The following is a 20,839-nucleotide window of genomic DNA, read 5'->3' as shown; positions in this document are numbered from 1 at the left end:
TAGACTGCCACTGGGTGTCAGACGGTACCACCACACAGCAAATGAACCGAAGTTGAATCCAGATCCCTGGCAGGAGAGATGCACGGAGTCTCCAGGTGCTCGCGGATCTCCACCAGACTCCACCAGCTTCAATAGAGCCCAAACGCCTGCAGAAGGAGAGCACAAGGAGTGGGGATGCGTGTGCCAATGGAGGGAGGATGCTCTCCAGAAGACCTGGCAACCCCAGCCCAGCACAGACAGAAACGCCAACCCGCTTGCTCCACACAAAGCCCCTGGCCAGGGGCACTGCCCCGACTGCCCTCCTCGGGGCTCAGACGGGGATGTTCCCAAAGCATCCCCGACCGCGACAGCCTCCCTCTCCCGCACACACCGGACCCGCCCCGCTGCCCTCCCCGCCCGCCGCTCACCTGCCGGCCCCAAGGCCAAGGCCAAGGCCAGCAGCCGCGGCCCCAGCCCGCCCGCCATCGGGCCCTGCCGCGCCCGGCGGGAGGCGGACAGGAGCAGAGCGGGGCCAAGCTCGGGCCGCTCCTGCCCGCACCACAAGTCGGGCCCTCGCCGGGGCAGCGCCCACCGCTCCGCCCGCCCAGGCCCGGCCCACACCGCCCCCCGCGGGGCCGCGGCCCCTTCGGCGGACGAGGAGGCGGCCGCGGGGCGGGGCGCGGGGCAGCCCTGTGAGGGAGTGATTGAGACGGGTGCTGAGCAAGGAGTAATGTAAGAGTAAGTATCAGTAGAGATCCGCACTGGCCACTGTCTGCAACGGCCATTGGCTACTCTATCTAGGAAGAGGTGTCTTTTGCCCCTTTAGTTGTGAACATGGTAGGGGAAAGAGAGGGGAACACCAAATCACCCCTTTATAGTCTTACAGCCATGTGTACACACAACCTTCCAGGGTAGTTGGTGTGTGGCTGTTCTTATCCATGGGGGTTGCCACAAGGGTGAAGACAAAAGAGAGTTTTGCTTGGTTTATAAATATAAATCATGGTGCCACAGGGGGCTTGGACCTGGTTTGTTGTGAGTCAACATGGGAAGTCACATTCTCCCAGTGCCACTGTCTCATGCTTGAGCCCCAGGCTGTCCTACCCCTCATGGGGGGCCTGTGGGGATTAGAAGGGCCCCAGTCCAGGCCCATACTACCTCATGGGAGGAAAGGGGAGAAGTGGGAGGTGGCGGGCACAGGGGACACCCTCTTCCCTGATGTCATGATCTAAAGGGTTACTTGAGCTGCGAGTGTATAGAAATAGGTCAATACAGACAATCAATCTCAGAAAATATTGACACCCAGAAAAAGGCCCAGAAGTGGGGCTAAATAAATAATGAAGTCTCACTTTGAAGGTCCATGACATGGAGTTTGGAGTCAGTCAAGTATCCCCAGTTAGGGTTTGATTTCTTTAGGAAATCTTGTAGGAGAAATACAAGTTTGTGTAGCATGGGAATTTGTTAGATAGAGGAGCTCCATTTTGCATAGAAAATGAGTCATCCTTACCTCACAGAGATATAAAAGATTGTAGGAAACCACCTCTTAGAACAGCCAGTAGGTGCTTCTAATTTCTATTTTTCATCTGAGACAACCTACAGATGACGATTACTTTCTCAGAAGATGACAAATTACTTTCTCAGACTCTCAGACTTTTTTATTTCCTTTCAGGTAAAATACACAATAGCAGTTGCCAGTTCCTAACTTCTCAGGATGTCTTCTCCTTTTTCCAGACAATTTTCACTTTTTCAGAGAAGTTGTTTTTACAGTTCCTTGGTTTTGCGCTTATTGATGGTATCTTCAGGATGTCTCTAGTTTACAGGTATGCAGCTGCACTACAAAGAGGCCAGCTGCGCTTCTCAAGGATGTTGCTTGTTCACCGACCTGGCAGTTCTCAGGCTGATGTGCATTTTCTTCTGTCAGTATTTTAGCAAACATTTTCTAACGGTATTTTTCCCATCGGGGATAGGTCACTTTTACAGCTGCTCCAATCACATGAAAGAAGCTGGGAGGGTTTTCTTCCCAAGCACAGCAGGAGAGATGGGGCAAGAGCAGTTTCTTGTTGCCACGGGTAATGCTGAGTCCTACCTGAGCTCAGGACTGACCAAATCAAATTGCCTTTGGGCCCCCAGTGCTAACAGACACCAAGCAGAACCTACCCATCTTCATGTTCATTTTCATCTTCATCTCCATCTCCATGTTCGACTTCATCTCATCTATTGCCGTCTCCTGGATCTCAGGAGTGGGAACACCTTTTATTAACATATAGATCCTCTCATTTTGTATGCACACACCAAAAACAAACAAACAAAGAAACAAACCCAATGGTTTCTATTGCTTGATTGAGCATTTCTTAGTTTTACTGTGCTTTCTTAAGATTTTCTCTGTGTTTTTACTTTACAAAAAGCTGACTTCATGCTGGCTGGGTGGTGGGAGGATCATCATTTGATCATCTGTAGAACAGGGAAGGATACTCAGCTTAGTGATCAGGCATTAGGGTTTTGCCTGCTCTTTGGCAGCTCTGCAAAGAGGTGGAAGATGAAGGTCTGTGGACCATCAGATAGCTGTGGCAAAAGCTGGGAACAAAGCAGAGCCACAGAGACTCTGGTTCTGACCAAAGCTGGATCAGGACCTCTGCCAAAATACTACCATACTTGTTAGACTGTATGCTGGGGTGTGAGCAGGTGATGTTGATGTGCGGGGCGATGTGCTAGTAGTCTCTGTTGATGGCTCCTGCTGCACTTAGGCTCTGCCTGCAGCCACCGCTGAGAAAGGAGGAGGACAAGCCGAAGATCACTAGTGATCACTCAGCTCTAATGGCTCTATTCCCAGAAAAAAAAAAAAAAAAAAAAAAAAAAGGAACATTGTTGGTGAGACAGAGCCAAGCCAGAATGTATGCAGAATTGTACCCTGCTGTACATGGGCTCTGTCTTCAGCCTCAGCTGAAAAGAAAAGAAGAATAAAACTCAGAAAATTACTTGCTCACTCAGCAGGAAAGGGGAGAAGAAGACAGTTCACAGATGAACATTTTTTTTTTGTGAAGAATATATGGACCATTACCCTGGAGTGACTAACTCAAGTTATATGCCTGGTCATTCCAATGAACACTGGTGTCTTAATTGCCCTATTCATAATTAATTACTCTGAATGCACAAGGAGTCTGTTAGTGGTAATATAAACCTGGGATCTTGATGATCTTGATGAATGTCTTTGGCATGAAACAAAAACAAAAACAAACAGTGGGTGGGAGCTGCTGATGTGTTTGAACAAGAGAGCTCAGCTTGGATGAGACACCCACTAAGCTGAGCATCCCTCTGGTGCACAGGGAGATCATTTTACCCTCGTCACCGTGTGATCCCTATGCTGTGAAATCCCTCACAGGAAGGAGCGACAGCTGCACTTTGCCTTCAGGAGAACCAGCCTGACATGGGTTGGATGGGAATCTGTCTCCTTTGCGATGCATTTCTGAGACAATGCTAGCAGGCCTTTATAGACAGGTGTGAGGAGATAGGCCTGACTCCAGCATTGACTCCCAGGAAGACTGGGCAGTGTCCAGGGGTGGAAATCCCTGACTGACAGTCAATATCAGGAGCATCACAGCAGTCTGTTTCTCCTATACATCCCAAGGCACAAGACAGAGGGGACTGGAAGAGATCTCTGATAGTCTTAAAAGATCTATGAGGTTTCCAGTGTCCTCCCTTCAGGGACATCTGTCGGCCATGGCAGAGTTAACATTGAACATACCATTAATATGATATGGTTGAATGTTCACAGAAGGCAAAAAGAACTCAACATTCTCACCAAGAGGAGCACAGAGGCTGAGAGGAAGAGGCACAGGACTTGGGAGACACCCTGTAGCAGTGGGAGAAAGGCTAGGAAAGGAGAGGGGTACCCACAGAGTGAAAAGAGATTTCCCAAAGCTAAAGGTGAAGAAAGGACAAAGGGGGATCAAAGTGGCCATGAAGCAGCTGAGACTGGGTCTGAAGAAAGGAGAGAAGGAGTTTGGTCAAGGTGGTGTTAACGTGTTGTTTGTATTCACGGAAGAGCTTTGCAAAAGTGTCTTCTAGTATGGAAAATGAGCCTTCAGGGATTGTGAGGCAAAGAAGCAAAACATTCCAGTCAGTGTCTCCTTGAGGTCTATGTTGTCATCTGTTGGCAGGAACCTGACACAGCCTGGAAGGCTTGGCATGGACAGTGACAGTCTGAAGGGTCTGCGGGGTTGTTCCTGCAGTCTGCAGGGCTGTTCCTTCAGGTGTCCCTGAGAGCCAGAGCCTTCAGGTGTCCCAAGAGGTCTTTGGAGCCAGACACAGTGCAGCAGCCAGGGCAGGCAAGGAACAAGGGAGGTGGTAGAGGAGATACAGGCATTGAGGAAAGAGACTTGCAAGCATATGGCTGGGGCACATGGGTGAGCAAGGCTGGCTGTCGGGATGAGGACTTTCTCCATTAATGTGAGCACAAAGGGAGGGAGGGAGGGAGGGAGGGAGGGAGGGAAGGAAGGAAGGAAGGAAGGAAGGAAGGAAGGAAGGAAGGAAGGAAGGAAGGAAGGAAGGAAGGAAGGAAGGAAGGAAGGAAGGAAGGAAGGAAGGAAGTGTTTGGGAGTGCCCTGAAGATTACCTCTGACCCCTGTGTATAATTTCCATCCTCTGTTGATTTGCAGATTTCTGCAAGGTTGTAACGGGAGAGAAACCAAGACAATAAGGGACAAAACAAGAAAAACCAAAGTTAATCTAGAATTGACACTGTTCACTGTGGTGTCAGACAACAAAAAGTCTTTTATAAATATGTCAACAGCAAGGAAGGTCAAAATAAAACATTGAATGAATACCTGATGAAGATTGTCACCTTACAAGTAAGAATGAGGAAAAGGTGGAGACATTGAATGCCTTTTCTTTGTTTGCCTCAGTTTTTAATATTAATGGTAGAGCTTGAGGTGCCTAGTCCTCTGAGTTGGAGGATGATGACTGGGGGAGCAGTGACTTTCCATTTGTGGTCACTGAAATTGTAAGGGACCAGCTGTATCAGTTGAATGTTCATTATTCCACGGGACCTGATGGGAATCACCCCAGAGTACTGAGGGAGTTAGCAGTTACTATAGCTGGAACCCTCTCAACAGTTTAGCAAAGGTTTTGGGAATCTGGGGAGGTCCCTTATGACTGGAAGCTAGACAAAGTTATACCCATCTATGAGAAGTGCAGGAGAGAAGACCCAGAAAACTACAGATCTATTAGTCTAACCTCACTACCTGGAAAAATTGCTGAGAAGATTATCCTGAGGGCTATGGAAAGACATTTCAAGAACAAAGCTATTATCAGACATAGTCAACAAGGGTTCATGAAGGCAAAGTCATGCCTTAGTAATCTGATATCCTTCTACAATAAGATCATCCACGTAGTGAATGAAAGGAAGGCAATGGGAGTTATCTTTTCATATTTCAGTAAGGCTTTTGATACCATCCCTCACAATGTCTTTCTGGATAGATTGTCCAACTGTGAAGTGAACAGGTTCATGCAATGCTGGGTGAAGAACTGGCTCAATGGTAGGGCTGAAAGGGTTATAGTGAATGGGGCTAGATCTGGCTGGCAGCCAGTCACTAGAAGTGTTACAAACACAGAATCATAGAATGACTGGGGTTGGAAGAGACCTTAAATATCACCTAGCACCAACCTCCACTAGACCAGTTTGCTCAAAGTCCCATCCAGCCTGGCTTTAAACATTTCCAGGGATGGGGCATCCACAACTTCTCTGGGCAACTTGTTCCAGTGCCTCAGCACCCTCAGTGTACAAAATTTCTTCCTAATATCTAATCAAAATCTACCCTCTTTCAGTGTCCTATCACTACACTCCCTGACAAAGGGTCCTTCCCAAGCCTTCCTGTAGGCACACTTTAGTTACTGGAGGGCTGCTAGAAGGTCTCCCCTGAGCTTTCTCTTTCCCAGGCTGAACAACCCCAACTCCCTCAGCCTGTCTTCATATGAGAGGTGCTCCAGCTCTCTGATCATCTTTGTGGCCTTCATCTGGATTCATTCTAATAGGTCCATAGCCTTCTTGTGCTGGGGACCCCAGAGCTGACACTGCTCCAGGTGGGATCTCGTAAGAGCAGAGTAGAAGGGGAGAATCACCTCCATCCACCTGCTGGCTACGCTTCTTTTGATGCAGCCCGGGATACAGTTGGCTTTCTGGGCTGGAAGTGCACATTTCTGGCTCATGTTGAGCTTCTTGTCAACCAACACACCCTCAGGTACTTCTCCTCAGGGCTGCTCTCAATCCATTCTCCACTCAGCCCATATTTGTATTTGGGATTGCCCTGGCCCATGAGCAGGACCTTGCACTTGGCATGAGGAAAATGGGGATTATGTTTCCCCTTTTTCAGTCAGTGGGAATTTCATTGGAAGTCTAGCCCCTAGTCTTCTTTTATCACAGATGTAGTCACAGAAACCTTTCTTCTTGTCCTCGATGTTCCTGGCCAATTTTAATTCTAAGACTACTTCAGTTTTCCTAGCCTGGATGCTCAGACAATTTCTGTGTATTCCTCACAGGTTATCTGTCCTTGCTTCAACCCTCTGTAGGCCTCCTTTTTTTTTTTTTTTTCTGTTTGAGTTTGGCCAGGAGCTCCTGCTTCATCCATGCTGGCCTCCTGACATTTTTGCCTGACATCATCACTCTCGGGATGCATTACTCTTGAACTGGGAGGAGGTGATCCTTGAATATTAACTAGTTTTCCAGGGCCCCTATTCTTAAGGACTCAATTGTAGGGGCAGTTTTGTTCAATATTTTTGTATGTGATCTAGAGGCAGGAGTGGAATGCATGCTTAGCAAGTTCATTGATGATATTAACACTGAGACATCCTCTCTGGAGGCAGGCCTTGCAAAGAGATCTTTATCGATTTGAGCACTGAGCCATCATCATCAGCATGAAATTTGACAAGAGCAAATGCTGGGTTCTGCACATGACATGGAGTAATTCCAGATGCAAGTACAGACTGACAGATGAGAGTCTTGAGAGTATCCCTGCAGAAAGGTGTCTGGGAGTGCTGGTTGAGAGCAGGCTTAATATGAGTCAGCAGTGTGCCCTGGCATCCAAGAAGGTAAAACATTATTTTTTGGGTGCATCAAATACCGCTTAGCCAGTCAGTCAAAAGAGGTGACTCTCTCACTATATTTATCATTAGTGTAGTCTCATCTGTAATAGTGTGTGCAGTTCTGGGCACCACAACATAAAAACGATATTAAGATACTTGAAGGTGTCCAGAGGAGAGCAATAAAGCTGATAAACAGGCTGGAAGGTATGTCCAATGGGGAGAGGCTGAGGACACTTGGGTAATCTCGTACGGAGGAAAGGAGGCTAAGAGGCAACCTCATTGCTCTCTTACAGCTTCCTTGGGAGGGGAAATGGAGAGGAACGTCTCTTCTCCCTGGCAACCAATGAATGTTACATGAATGGTATAAAGCTGCACCAGGGGATGTTTAAACCAAATACTAGGAAAAAATTCTTTACTGTGAATCTTCAGCAATGCTAAGTCCTGACGTTCACTTTTCAGCACATCCAGAGAGATACCACTGTGAAGGAAGGGAAAAGGATTAGCCTAATGTGCAATCAGTATCTAATGGATGATGGGGAGGAGGGGACAAAAAGAAAAAGAGAAAAAAAAAAAAAAAAAAAAAGAACAACATTTATAATATAATTTTGGAATGAGTTAGCATTGCCCCCATTTTCAAGCACATTTATTATCTAGTCTTCCTGTTGTCCTTTTCTCACAAAATGCAGAACCCTCTTTCACATGGGTAATTCTCAAGCATGAGAACAGTATAAAATACATCTTTCTGCTGACACCCAAACCACAACTTTCTTGATCCATCCAGCAGTGGGACTGGGGCTAGCCACATACCTTCCTGTTACCACAGGCAAAGGCTATCTCTTTCAATTGCCTCCTTCTTGCCTCCCTCCTATTTGCTCCATCTTGTCCCTCCTTGAGACACATCCTTCCCCTGTTCCCCTTGGCACAAAGATGGAACTTTGTGTGTTACCTTGGAAGGCCTCATTTCAAACACTTAAACATTTCCTTCCATTGTGAGCAAAATCCAACCAAGGTCACATTTAAGTCACCATGGCTCGTTATGTTGGCTTCCACCAGAGCTGCTCTCAAGGGACAGTTCACTGTGCCACCAAACAGACAGCATGTAAAGAGTACTGTGTGCAGATGGACAAACAAGTCTTGAGGTTTGGGATGACTAGCAGTTTTGTGATGGGCAGAGAATCTAGCACAGATGCAGGGACACAGGAACATCTCTAGACATCCACTGGTGATGCTGCAGAGCAGAAGGATGGTATGAAAAGGAATGAGACACCTCTCTGCGGTGAACAGAAAGTCTTCCCCAGTCTCCAGCTGATGAAGGTTTTTCACTTGCTGAGGGTTTAGCTGATGCCCAGATGTAGGGCTGAGTTTCCCTCCCCAGGCTGTTTTGCTTGGCAGGTAAAACCACAAGAGCAATCATATCTCTCAAGAAGAGCCCTGTTCCCCAACAGTGGTCGTCAGTGTAGGCAGTGGGAAGCAGGTTAGTAGATGTGTCTTAATACTGACTCCCAGTCCCAGGTAGTTTCATGAGCTCACGTAGCAGCTCTCAACAGCTCTTTTCTGGCCTTATTGATTCCTTCCCCATGACCCTCGACATAGACACAGCTGCAAAAGATAATACAGCATGTTCTTAATAGTACTTGTCCCTGTTACACAGGCCATGGAGGGAGAGAGCCAGCCCCATGACAAGCCCCATGTGTCCTTGCTGGGCAGGCTGAACTCAGAGCTCCATGTGAACACTAGTGAGAGGGAGCTGCTCTTCACAGCACCTGCACCTTCCTGTATAAAGCTGCAAGCTGAGGGCACCAGTGTGGGCTCAGTGCACACAGGTAGACAGCGCTGTCCTGGAGCTTGGCATCTTGCAAGTGGAGAAGCACCTGGGAGTTCTCCATGGAGAGCACAGAGGAGAACCTCCCAGAATCCTCATGAAACTTGTACGTGCTCACCCACAACAAGAACTGAGGGGACTGATTCAGGTGCTGCTGATACCAGATGATGGAGAAAGTAGAGAAGCTGGTGGAGAAATTGCAGTGCAGAGTTGCATTGTGTCCCACCTGGATGGTGGTTTCTTCTGGAAACTGCAGCATGGTGTCCTTCTGTGCATGACCTGCAAAGCCAGAACAGCATTTCAGCACTGCTTGAAGGCCTATCTGTTCTCCCCCTCTCTCTCCCGTGTCTATCATTTCACCAACTTTCTCCTTGTCTCCACTCTCCATCTCCTTTTTCATGGGCTGTAAAATGCTGAGCTAAATACACAGAAACTCTTCTATCTGCAGATGCTATTCAATTCCCACACCCAAGTCTGTCAGTTTACGTGCTTTTTAGCAGTATCTCACCAGGCTTTGAGTCTATCTGTTCTCTCTGTCCCTCAGCTCAAACTGTCCCTCAGTTTGTCTCTATGCCTGCAGCACAAGAGATGAGCCATTCCTACCCTACCTCACTTCATCATTTCTTACTACAATGTTTACTCCGTAACATCTCCTGACGTGATATGTTCTTGCTTTTTCCTTGTGCAGCATCTCAGGTCTTGTATGGTTTTAGCCTTCTTTCCAAGTCTACCGAGGATTACATCTGACTCAACATATGCTGACATTATTTTGTCAAGGACATCTTAGGAGGGCATAAGCTCCTATCTACCATTCTGATCTGTTCCCTACCAACAACCTCTCTTTCACCATCCATACCTATGAATAATGCATATAAGAATGCTAGGCATCTGCAAATAAAAGTGCAGAAGCTTATTCATCCCTCTACATGCGTTGCTCCCATCTGCAGCCCCTGCTCTCCCTACAGAAAACACTTCCAGTTCTTCCAGGGAGAAAAGGAGTCCAATTTCTCCCCTCCAGAAATGATGGGATGCCATCTTGACCCTAGCTTGCCCTCCTGAATGTCACATCTCACCAAAGTCTGACAGTGCCATCAAGGCTGCCAGGAAAAGCAGGACCATGTCACGCTCTCGCCTTCACAGGGTGCCCACGTAGTGCCTGGAAAGAGGGAGCTCAAGCTTGCGAGTTCACTTCCCCCTCTGCCAGCTCAAAGCAGCCTCTAAACCTCAGCACAGAGGGTGGAGCAAAGCTCTCCCCCTGCTGCTCCTTGGGGCTCACCTCTGCCCCAGCAAGGCTCTGAAGAGAGAGATGGACTAGTGCTTAAAGCAGTCAGAAAGGAATCCAGCCAGTCTTTGCTGTGCCCCACGTTCCCCATTGCCAGGTGCAGGTTTTCCAGCACCATGAGTGTCACACTTGTGCAGTTAGCTCACAGCTGCAGGCCTGTGAAGGCTAGGACATTTCACTTGGTCAGCGGTAAGGCAAAAGGACACCACCATGGCCACTGTGTGCTTCCCTCTTTTTGGCCTTTCTGGCAGGTGGGCAGCCCCAGCAAGGGGCAAGAATCCCCAGTGGCCTCCCCTTGCTATCCAGAACCCGGCCAGACATAAAGGGCAGCACCCACCTCTGCTGTCAATGGAGATGGGATGCCTTCTGCTGCCCTTGTCCTCTTCTTCCCTAGGGGCTGTCTGAATGGACGTATGACCACGCACAAACAAAGGCACCTAAACCCAGATGCCCAACATTCTCTGCCAGTCTGATTATCCTTCACCTCTTCCCTGGGCAAGGGGGAAGGCTCTGCAGTGAAATGTGTCTATGGACAGTGCCAGCTGCAGAAAGCCCCTCCCCCAAGGAGAGACACACTCTCTCATGCTGGCAGGGAAGGACGACCCACCACGGCCCTCTGCTCAGCAGTCAGCACCTCTGCACACACAGACAGGAGTGAATCCTGCACCAAGGGCAGACCTTCAACAGCGCTGGCTAGTGCAGCAAACTCCTATACAACTTAGTCCTTTGGCAAGATCCAAGGTTCCAAAGGTTGTCATTACAGTGAGTGTCCAGTGCAGGTATTTGTTGTATTGCCAGGACGTCATCTCAGCGCCAAAGGTGCTGGATTAGGCCTTGGGACAAAGCCTGTACAACAAGCTCTTAAAACACGACAACTACATAGGATGAAGGAAACCAAACATGACTGCTGTGATGCTCCCTCGGGCCCGTGCTGTTTAACTCCAGGCCCAGCAAGGGGACTTCCAAGCACCGGCAGCGCCCCCACGCGTCCGAGCTGTGGCTGTGCCCCCGCGTCGCCCTCGCCCCACCTGCCCGGCCCCACGCACTGCGGGGCACCCCCTAACCCTCCCAGCTCCGAAGGCCATCGGCTGCCTTTGCTTCAAGGGCACACTGCTGGCTCTTGTGCGGCTGGGTGTCTCCTGCACCCAAAACCCTTTCTTGAGTTTCTGCTTCCTTGGCAGTCAGCCCTGCATTACTCTGGGGGTGCTTCCTGCCCAAGAGGAAAAGCCTTTTCTTTGCTCCTTTGCACCATCACGAGACTCTGCTCTGACCCTTTCTCCAGCCTGACCCCTTTTCTCTGAAGCTCCCTTGTGACCCCATGCTGTCACCACCTGTGTGCCCTGGTTGGGGACCATGCACAAACTCACCAAGGGTGCCTTCCTTCTGACTGCTCATGGCCTTAACGAAAGGATTCAGCAGGACTGGATGTCTCTGGCATTGCCAGCTGCTACTCAGGCACAAGGTGCCCTTCATGCAAAAGCTGCTGGATAGGGCCCATGAGAACAGCTCTCAGGAACCTCAAACATGGTGCAGATGGGGAGGGAAGGAAGCTTTGTGTCTCTATGTCAGAAATCAACACCTGCTCATATGCAGGCCTCTCTCTGCCAGGTGTTAGCAACTTGAAAGAAGCAGCGAGAGCACGACTGTGTGGAGGTCTCTCTGGTGCTACGCACACAGCTCATGCAGTCAGATGTGCCCCTCCACTCTCTCGACGTCGCTGGGTGTGACGTCCTGACCCCTCACACCCAGATGGGTCAGACCCACACCTGACCCTCATCATCTGACCCAGAAGATCCGAAGGGCCTCAGTGGGGACGAGTCTGGGCTGGGGCTGGGGCTCAGCTGGCGGGGAAACCCCCGGGGCTGCGGGACGAGGAGGTCCTGGCGGGCGGAGCGGCAGCGCCCCCTGGGGGCTGTGCCCCTGCCTCGCCCCCGCCACACACACCCGGCCCCGCCCGCCACGGTTCCTGCACGGCCGCAGCCCCGGCTCCTCTCCCCGTGGCTCTCAGGGCGCAGTAATACACCGCCGCGTCCCGAAGACGAGGCTGGGTAAGGAATAGGGTGCTGGACCGGCGGTCTCCTGCCACCGACAACCGCCCTGCCGGGTCCGTCACGTCTTTGGACCCACTATAAGCCCACACGAGGAATGTGGGTTCTCGGCCCGGGAACTGACGGTACCAGTAGATGTCGTCGTTTGACTGGATGTTGGGGTGTGAGCAGGTGATGTCGATGCCGGTGCCCTCCCTGGTTTGTGCCAACGGCTCCTGCTGCACCTGGGCTCTGCCTGCAGCCACTGCCAAGAAGAAAAGCAGGAGAAAACTCAAAAAATGGCTTTGCTTCCACCAAAAATGTCATGAAAGGGGAAAGGGCAGAAGAAAACGGTTGATAGCCGATGCGAGCTTTTTCTCAGAAGAAAGCACACAAAGGACATTTCTCTGGGAAGGTTTATTTAGGGACCAGGTGGGAGCAGGGCTGTTTGGAAGGAGAGTCCGAGCCAGGAGAAGAAGGGAAGCAGGCAGCAATGAGTGGGGGTGTGCCGAAAAGAGGAGGAAGGCAGGGAGTAAGGCAAGGTGGGAGGCAACGGCCGGCTGAGCTCGCTGGAGGCAGGCGGGATGGCTGCAGAGGGAGGCCAGAGGGGAGCGAGGTCCGTAAGAAGCCGGCGGGCCAGAAGCGAGGGCAGCCCCCTCCCGTCCCGTCCCGTCCCGTCCCGTCCCGTCCCGTCCCCGGCGCCGGCAGCCCCGCGCACCCAGGAGCACCGCGGCCAGCGCCGCCAGCCCTGCGGCCCGGCCCTGCCGCATCCCGCCGCTCCGCCGCCCGCGCCGCGCTGCCCCCGCCAGCCCCGGTTCTGCTCCGCCCGCGGCGCCTCCTCCCCGCCGCCGCCGCCCGGCGCCGCCAGCTCCGCCCCGGGGCCGCTCGGGGGCCGCTCGGGGGCTGGCCCGGGCTGCGAGTGCTGGGCGCCTGTGGGCGGGCAGGGCTTCGGCTGCTGCCCGCGGGGCTCTGCCCGTCCTGCAGCCCAGCCTGGGACGCGGAGACGTGGAGGCGTGCAGGGAAAGGCTGAGGCAGCTTCTTCGGCACGGGAGAGGAGAGGGGAGAGGAGAGGGAATGGGAATGGGAAAGGGAAAGGGAGAGGGAGCGGAGAAAGCAGCTGCCCATCTGCAGCAAGAGGGGCAGGCGGAGGGCAGCGGGCCGGGGTGTACTCGGTCTGGTAGTGTGGTGATGCGAAGCACTGGTTTCCCAGCTGTGGCCTGTAGTGTTTGGAGCTCCACTGGTATCGGAGCTGAGCACGTTTTGAGGGACACACACAGACAGGGTAATGCACACCGCATTTGGGGAAGATACAGCCAGGCTGGTACCCCTAGTAGTTGCTTTTGGAGACCCAAACATTCCTGCCGCATTTGCCTGGAGGCTGAGACACGGTTCCCTTCTCCAAGATCTGCAGGAGGACCCCCTGGTTCTACTAGCTGAAAGCACAGGCCAGGGGCGAACTCGGCCCCAGTCTCAAGTTCCTGGCACCAAATCCACTCCTGCTACTCCACCACGACCTGACACTTTCTCCTTGCAGCACATGTGCACGTGGGACAGAGCGAGACTATACAGAGGTAATCTCTGAGTAGACAAGTGCATGGAGTGGCCCCTTTTGCCCCCCTGCTCTGTCTGCCCTCGTGTGCTCCTCCCAGCTTCACGTGCCCTGCTGTCCCCTCATGGGTTTGTAGAGGTTTGTCCCTCACCCATCCCAGCCTGTGCCCTGGCCCACAGCTGTAGGAGGTGCAAGGCCCAGGCTGATCTCCCTGGCAGTGGCACCTGTGGCTTCTTGATAGGCCAACAACTGGTGTGAATGGTGAGGTTTGTCTCGTCACTGCCTCTGTGTTTGTTTTCCCTGGTCCCTGTCTCTGCATGCTTGTTGCTTGCCTCCTCTTTTCTTACCATCCCCATTGACGAGGTCCCCAATGTGATAACTTCTGAGGCTTAAAGAGAGCCGCAGACCCCTGAACCACCCATAAGTCATGCAAATGCCCAGATTTGGTCTTCTCACTACCTCCCTCGTCATCTGTCAGTCAGGCTTGTGTCCGTGCATGTACTTCTTTCCAGTTTCCTGCTGTTCTTTCTCTCTGCCCCCCTCCCTAATGCTTGTAGAGAAGGCATCTATAAGCATAAGAGGCATCCCGACCAAGACATGGCGCATGTCAGCGAAGGGGAGGTTGCCAAAGACAAACTACACAGAAGGATGCAAGTGCTGGTTGGGCACCACCATCACAGGTGTATTTTCAATAGGGATGAAGAGGTCGATGACTGAGTCCAGGACGAAGAGCAGCAGCTCTCAGCTATCAGACAAACCCGGCAGCAAGAAAAGAAAGCACTTTGTAGACCTTCCCCCACCCCTAGGCGAAGACAGCAGCAGCAAGAGGAAGGAGGAGATGGAGTTGCTGCTCAGGATTCATTGTCCTCCACCACTCAATATCTTCTGGACAGACAACACAGCAGGGCCTCAGCAAGCAAGGACGATCCTGCAGAGACAGTAGAGAGTAAGATCCCAACCCTGGGCTTCAAGTGAGCAGATTTTGCTCTCTTCACTGTGTGTGCACAGGTATGTGTGTGTGTAGTTGACGGTACCTCACTATGTATCCAGGAGTGTTTGTGAGTGGACCGATGATTTCATGTATGTTTTTACAAGAGCAGCAGTGTGCATGAGTGCTGTTCCCTCCACCTGCTTTTGATGTTATGAGTGATATCAGTATGAGAACAAGCAGCACCCTGGGCATTAGCAGAAACAGTGATCTGACATCAGCATCCCACCAAGGCTGAGATGTGGTGATTATGCAGGTCGCCCCAAGACTCCTGAACATTCCTAGCCAGTGGTCCTCTGAGAAACCCTCCCAGAGGATCACAGGCTGCACCGCCAGCATGCACATTATCCAACCCTGAGTTCAGGGCAGGTCTCATCACATCAAGTTGCTCAGGATTTCTTAGCCTGTCTCCCTGGCGATGGTGGTCATGAGAGAGGGATTAGGAAAGGTGTGACTCAGAGACCGGGTAGGACCTGGCTGAGTTGGATTTTCATCTAAGAGTGAGGCAGCAGCCTTATTGGTCCTAACCACTCTTTTTGGATCATGTCTGAATGAAGACATTTTGCTCCTCACTTTTCCCTGTGCTCTTCTTCCTGCCTGCCCTCTCTCCCAGGTTCACCTGCAGCCTTAAGACATGTCGCTGTATGACCAGTGCATGCTGTGCTGGCTCAGTGGCCCAACCCCACTGGTCAGCAGCCTCAATGAGCCCTGCTTCAGGCAGTGCCAGAACTCCACTGTCATCATCCAGCCCTCTCCTGTGATCATGGCTCTGCCACACCCCATCCTCTGCTCTTACCAACAGAACACCACTGCGGGATCCTCCATGTCTGGTGCTAATTGCAGCATCCTCAGCTGTGAGGTGCAGACTTCTGGTACCTCCTGGTGCTGCCTGCACTGACAGACTCCTCTAGAATCGCCTCATTTACCTGTTGATAGTCATTAAAGTTTTCTGCATCCCACCCTCTTCCTCCAAATGAAACTTTTCCTGGTGGTATCAAGTTGCCAGGTGTCCTGGTTTCAGTTAGGACAGAGTTAATTTTCTTCCTAGTTGCTGGTAGAATGCTGTGTTTTGGCTTAGGATGAGAAGAGGGCTGATAACACGCAGATGTTTTAATTGTTGCAGAGCAGTGCTTACACCAAGCCAAGGATGTTGTAGCTTTTTGCTCTGTCCTGCCAACAGGCAGGCTGGGGGTGCAGCAGGAGCTAGGAGGGGACAGACCCAGGACAGGTGACCCAAACTAAGTCAAAGGGGTATTCCATACCATCTGACATCATGCTGAACAATATATAGGGGTGGCTAGCCGCAGGAGGGGGGCTGGACTGCTCAGGGTTAGGCTGGGCATTGGTCAGCAGGTGGTGAGCAAGTGCATTGTGCATCACTTGTTTTGTACACATTATTAGAATCATAGAATCATAGAATCATAGAATATCCTGAGTTGGAAGGGACCCTTAAGGATCATCAAGTCCAACTCTTGACACCGCACAGGTCTACCCAAAAGTTCAGACCATGTGCCTAAGTTCACAGTCCAATCTCTTCTTAAATTCAGACAGGCTCGGTGCAGTGACCACTTCACTGGGGAGCCTGTTCCAGTGTGCAACCACCCTCTCTGTGAAGAACCCCCTCCTGACGTCCAGCCTAAATTTCCCCTGCCTCAGCTTAACCCCGTTCCCGCGGGTCCTGTCACTGGTGTTAATGGAGAAAAGGTCTCCTGCCTCTCGACACCCCCTTACGAGGAAGTTGTAGACTGTGATGAGGTCTCCCCTCAGCCTCCTCTTCTCCAGGCTGAACAGGCCCAGTGACCTCAGCCGTTCTTCGTACGTCTTCCCCTCCAGGCCTTTCACCATCTTCGTAGCCCTCCTCTGGACACTTTCCAACAGTTTCATGTCCTTTTTATACTGTGGTGCCCAGAACTGCACACAGTACTCGAGGTGAGGCCGCACCAGCGCAGAGTAGAGCGGGACAATCACCTCCCTTGACCTACTAGCGATGCCGTGCTTGATGCACCCCAGGACACGATTGGCCCTCCTGACTGCCAGGGCACATTGCTGGCTCATATTCAATTTGCTGTCTACCACGACCCCCAGATCCCTCTCTTCTAGGCTGCTCTCCAGCGTCTCATCGCCCAGTCTGTACATGCAGCCAGGGTTTCCCCGTCCCAGGTGCAGGACCCGGCACTTGCTCTTATGTACTATTATGTATTAGTAGTAGTACTATTATCATCATTATTGTTATTATTATTGTCATTATTATTATTGTTGTTATTATTATCCTGTCTTAATAAACTGTCTTTATCTCAACTCACGGACTTCACTTTCCCATTTCTCTCCCCCATCCCAGAGAGAGAGGAGGGAGGGTGAGTGAACGGCTGTGTGGTGTTTAGCTGCCGGCCGGGTTAAACCATGACAGTCCCTGGCACACCCCCAGTTACCATCACACAGGACCATCCAAGGACAGCATCCAATGCCCAACCCCACCCTGGCTGCTCTGCAGGGCCTTTCCCCCACCACAAAGCAGTTCTTGGTCAGTCCAGCCCTCTTCCTGGCACGGCCAACCTCTGTAGTGGTGGACACAGTCATAAGGATATGTCTAATGCACAAGAAACCATGTCCCATCTCCTGTGTTCCTCCCTGCTTAGGGATTTCCACTTCGCTGCGCGGCTTGGGAGATCCTGTTCTTGTTGAAGCTGTGTGCTGACAACATTACGTTCTGTGGGAATGCCCACCCAGGGACGGTCCATCCTACCAGACCTATGCGGAAAGTCAGAGGACAAAGAAGCTTTTTGCATGGGACTGCCATGCTCAGGTGAGCCTCTGACCTCTTGCTTCCTGCCCTCAGTGCAGAGCAGAGCGCATAAATCAGAATAAGAAGTGAGCTTTTTGCGAAGCAAATGGCAAAAGCTGCTTTGTCCATGGCTGCACACGGAGAACAGTTTGAGGGCAGGGCCTCTTTCACCACCTTCTCCTTCCTTTCAAGCCACTGACACCAGTCCCATTGGGAAAGAGGATCTGGCTGGCAGATCTCAGAGTGCACAGGGGAAGCAGCGCTGCCAGGGGAGAGCTGAGGACTCCATCCCAGAGCTCTGCCTTACACAGACACATCCCCTCCCCATCCAGGGTTGTTGCACAGGCAGTGTAGCTCCCTGCACCAGGGTGTCACTCACAGCACAGAGGTACAAGGCGCTGTCAGAGAGCTCAACTTCCTTCAGCCGCAGAATGCTGGATTTCCTCACAGTGTTCAGCTCCGTGGTGAAACGGCCGCTCTGCTTGTTGCCCGCTCCGGTGTGATATGTGACCAGCTGAGGAGCTTGTCCCTTCTTCTGCTGGTACCAGATCAAGGCATAAAAATAGGAGCTCTGGTATGTGCAAGTGGTGTGGAATGTTTTTTTCTGTTCCACGGTGACTTGTCCTTCTTGCTGGGTGACGGAGATCTGCCCCATGGCATCTGAAAGAAACCAAATGTCACCAACTGATCACAGAAACCTAGGGGAGAAGTAAGCTTCTGGATGGGAAGGATCTTTATGCCTTCGACTGCAGCAAAAATCCCATGGATTTTGGCGTCTTTGGGCAAAAGGTCTATGACCAGAGGTTAGCATGAATCCCAGAGCAAGGTAATATCTATTACATCCCACATGTAGGGCCATTACCATCCCCCCAGAGTAGAACTGTCTTTAGTTCCTTCTCTCAGGAGAAGAAACTGCCCAGAGTGTCAGAAGAGAGAGGCAGAGTGGCATGGATGGTTGGCAACAGGAAAGGAAGGGAAGAAGATCTGAGATGATCAGGAGAGGAGGTCTTTCTGCTGTTTCATTTTTCTTCCCAGCAGTAAGAGCATCTTCAGAAACGAAGCGCAAAATGGGCATGATCTGATACTAGCCATCATTTTCCCAGTAATTCAAGAGCAACTCCCTGCAGAGAGCTGTTGATGGGGGTGATGGTCTCCTGAAGAGAAGGAGAACCATGCCACCGGCCACAGGCAATGCTTACCCAGTGGTTGCCTCAGGAAGGCAGCGAGGATGAGATAAACAAGGCGCATTGTGAGACCACTCCTCCGGCATGTGTGAGAGAGCCTCAGAAGAGCACACGTCCCCACCAAGAGCCCCTGGGGAGCAGAGCTGCAGGAAATGACTCGGCAAGGGGAACAAAGAATGCAAGGGGGAGGAGAAAATGCTTGTGCTTGGAGTGCTTGAAATACCCGGCTGGGGTCCTTCTCCAGCAGTGACAGTACTGCTTCTGCAGCCAACATCTGCACAGCTGGGGAACATGGTGGCTCTTTTCTCCCCATGGTCGGAAGGGTCTGTTCCTGCACTCATCCTCCAATGGCGTCCTTCCCGCTACAGTGAGAAATTTCTGCTGTTCTACACACTCCTGATGGCCCATTTAGAGTCTTCAGGGCTCATGCTCCACCGGGGTTTTACATCACCTCCTGGGGTCCTCCTCTCTCTGGGGATGGTTCTTTTTCTTCTGGGAACAACTTGCACCCTGTTTCTAACCACTCTCTTCTTTCTTTCCTATACCAACTGGGAACATTGCCTTGTAAGCAAGTCCCCAGAAATTGGTGAGGAACCCTGTGGTGCAGCATCCCAGCAGTCTGGCTGTGTCCTGATGGGGTGGGATGAGGAATGGTGTAGTCACTGTATCATTCAAGGTTCCAGAGCTATCATTAGAGTGAGTGTCCAGAACTGACATTTCTGGCCGGGACATTATCTCGGTCCCAAAGGTAGAATCAGAATCATTGAATATCCCGTCTTGGAAGGGACTCATAAGGATAATCGAGTCCAACTATTGGCACCACACAGTTCTATCCAAGTTCATATGACTAAGAGCATATTAAACTTCTTAAACTCCGACAGGCTTGGTGCCATGACTACACCCCTGTGGAGCCTGTTCCAGTGTGCAACCACCCTCTCAGTGAAGAACCACTTCCTGATATCCAAACTGAACCTCCCCGCAACTTGACACCATTTCCTGGGGTCCTATCACTGGTTACCAGAGAGAATACATTAGCACCGGCCACTCTACTCTCCATCATGAGGAAGCTGGAGACCATGATGAGGTCTCTTTTCCAGGCTGAACAGGCCAAGTGACCTCAGCCACTCCTCAAATGTGAAGGTCCCTCTAGGACTTTTGCCATCTTTGGTGCCCAAAACTGCACATCGTACTTGAGGTGAGGTCACACCAGCACAGAGTAGAACAGGACAATCACTTCTCTTGAACCAGCTAGCAGTGCTGTGCTTGAAGTATTGTGCTGGACTGGGGCTTGGGACAAAGCCTGTACAACAAGATCTTAAAATGTGACCATTACAGAAAATGCAGGAAACCCAACATAACCACTCTGACGGTCTCTCAGGACAGTGTCGTTTAACCCTAAGCCCTGCAAGGGGACTTCCAAGCACCAGAAGCGTCTCCCAGCGAGCATGGCTGCAGCTGTGCCCCAGGCTCACCCCCACACACCGCGTGGCACCCCCTGTCCCTCCCAGCTCTGCAGTCCGTTGGCTGCCCTTGCTGCAAGGGCGCGCTACTGGCTTGTGTCTGGCTGGGTGCCTCCTGCACCCAAAAGGATTTCCTGTGTGTCTGCTTCCTTGGCAGCCAGCCCACATCCCGCATTATTCTGGGGGTGCTTCCTGACCAAGAGGAAAAGCCTTTTCTTTGCTCCTTTGCACCATCATGAGGCTCTGACCCTTTCTCCAGCCTGCCCGCATTCTCCAAAGCCCACTTGTGAACTACACTGTCACCACCTGTGTGCCCTTTTTGGGGACCAGGCATGGACCATGCCAAGGGTGCCTTCCTTCTGACTGCTTGTGGCCTTAATGAAAGGATTCAGCAGGACTGGATGTCTCTGGCATTGCCAGCTGCTACTCAGGCACAAGGTGCCCTTCATGCAAAAGCTGCTGGACAGGGCCCCTGGGAAGGGCTCCCAGGAACCACAAACATGGTGCAGATGGGGAGGGAAGGAAGCTTTGTGTCTCTATGTCAGAAATCAACACCTGCTCATATGCAGGCCTCTCCCTGCAAGGTGTTAGCAACTTGAAAGAAGCAGCGAGAGCACGACTGTGTGGAGGTCTCTCTGGTGCTACGCACACAGCTCATGCAGTCAGGTGTGCCCCTCCACTCTCTTGACATC

The 20,839-nt window shown here is 51.5% G+C and overlaps 1 protein-coding gene and 1 gene segment (V, D, J or C); both read right to left on the bottom strand.

The window, feature by feature from the left end:
- Positions 1-18,837, bottom strand: part of LOC311423019 (T cell receptor delta constant-like) — a 97,035-nt gene extending 78,198 nt beyond the window's left edge. Inside the window, exons 1-2 of the C gene segment in view lie at positions 18,703-18,837; positions 17,879-18,163 (exon numbers count right to left, since the gene is read on the bottom strand).
- LOC311423015 (uncharacterized protein) overlaps positions 1-20,839 on the bottom strand; it is a 219,465-nt gene that overhangs the window by 145,695 nt on the left and 52,931 nt on the right. The window lies entirely within an intron of this gene.

The sequence above is a fragment of the Aythya ferina genome (genome assembly GCF_964211825.1).
Source record: "Aythya ferina genome assembly, chromosome: 23".
Lineage (NCBI taxonomy): Eukaryota > Metazoa > Chordata > Aves > Anseriformes > Anatidae > Aythya > Aythya ferina.
The sequence above is the reverse complement of the archived record's forward strand: the minus strand, read 5'-3'. Positions and strand labels throughout refer to the sequence as shown.